Below are 1,944 nucleotides of genomic sequence, written 5' to 3' on the forward strand. Positions count from 1 at the left end.
GCTACTTTGAGTTAGAACAATTGGAGAAGCCTATGATTATTGAAGAAAAGGAAGAAGTGGTTGAAGACTTAGGAGATGCGGAACCTCCATGGGAAGCTAAAATCAAAGAAAATCCCTCCAAGAAGAGTAAATTTGATGTTGAGGAGGAATGTGCACAACCTCCAAGGCATATCCCATATGAAGACTTGGAAGGAGTAAAACAAGAATTGAGCTCCATTGATGATGAAGATCATGCATCCAATCTTCTTGGTGAAGAATCCTTTGAATTTGAAGAACCTTCTCCCAATGAATTTGAAAGTGATGTGGAGGTAGATTTCTCTCAACCTCCCATTTATGACTTGAGTGATGGAGAAGAGTTAGATGAAGTTGATGAACAAAGGATTGAGAATGAAGAAGTTTATGAAGAGGTGGAGATTGACAAAGAAGCAAACAATGGAGTAGAGCTTGCAAGCACATTGGAAATACCTCTCCTCAAGCCACCACCATCCATTCTTTCATTCAAGTGGGTAAATTCCGTATACTTAAGCTTTGTTATTCCCCTTGAATATGGTTTGCTTGAGACGGATGGTCAACTTAGAAAAATTAGTGGCTTTAAGAGTAAAAAGGAGATGGTCAGTGGTTGGAAGCATTATCCTAGGTTCATTATGGTTGCATGCTCAAAGCTTAATTGTAAAGGTTGGTGTATAACTAGAATACATGGGCCTAGAAGGATGTTTGGTCATTTTTTTGAGAATTCACCTTGCTCACCACCCACATGGATTAATGATAATCAACTTGGAGATGGGTGTGAAGACAAAATATGGGATCCGGGAACACATGAGGATCAACATTGGGAGCCCATGGTTTGTGAAGAACTCCATCAAAGCTTGGAGATACTAATCTTGAATGATGGAGCTTATTGGAAGTCCAAGCATTGGTGGAAGTTCCAAGATGAATACAAGCACAAGCCACCTTGATAGAAGCTCCCCATAAGTCCAACTTAAGGACAATAAACAAAAGTGCTAGGTGGGAGACAACCCACCATGGTAAATAAATAAAAGTGCTAGGTGGGAGACACCCCACCATGGTAAAATCTTTTCATTTTCTCTTTTGTATATATGGGTAGAATTAGTTTAATTTCATGTTTTAGTAGTTTGTTAAGTGCATTTGATAGTTTAGTATGTTAAATAAGGTTTTATGGTGTTTTGGTAGCTGTTTGGAGGTTTGGAATGCTTGGATTGGTGTAAAAACATACCAAAAATTTTTGAAAAACAGAGCACCATCCACGCGTACGCGCACTACACGCGTACGCGTACATTGAGCATTTTTGACCATCCACGCGAGCGCGCCATGCACGCGTACGCATGGGTTGAGAAGTTCCACCTTCCATGCATTAACCCGAGAGTTAGGCCCGCACTGTGCGCGCGTTGTGCCTTTGGCACAACCCCACTTGCGCGTACGCGCACATGACGCGTACGCACCACTCTCGAAATAAGCCATCGACGCGGGCGCGCCATGTGCGCGTACGCATGGATGCCCTTCCTTCATTACATTTCTTTTCTTCTCATTTTTCCATTTCTTTCCTTCTCCTTTCTTCTTTCCTCCTTCTACCCCTCATCCAACACTTCCAAACACCATGGATAACCATTTATATTAGTTAGTTTTAGTTTAGTTTTCATTTTATTTTCTCTCTTTTCATCATAAGTGTTGGATTATTGACTTTGTTTACTATGCATTGCTTCCTCCTTATTGCCTAAATGCTAATTTAGCATTAATGTTTTTAGATAATCTTTGTTGGATCCTATGATTGAGGTTATATTTTGCTACTTGGTCTTGAGTTTTTCATGCTTATCTTTTGAAAAATACCAAGTGATGAGAATTGCCTTCGAGCTTGTAACTCTTCTTGAATTACATGATTTGGCCACCATGTGATTTGAGCCTTATTTTGTGATTAGGCAACCTCTT

This window comes from Arachis duranensis, chromosome 7 (genome assembly GCF_000817695.3).
Source record: "Arachis duranensis cultivar V14167 chromosome 7, aradu.V14167.gnm2.J7QH, whole genome shotgun sequence".
Classification (NCBI taxonomy): Eukaryota; Viridiplantae; Streptophyta; class Magnoliopsida; order Fabales; family Fabaceae; genus Arachis; species Arachis duranensis.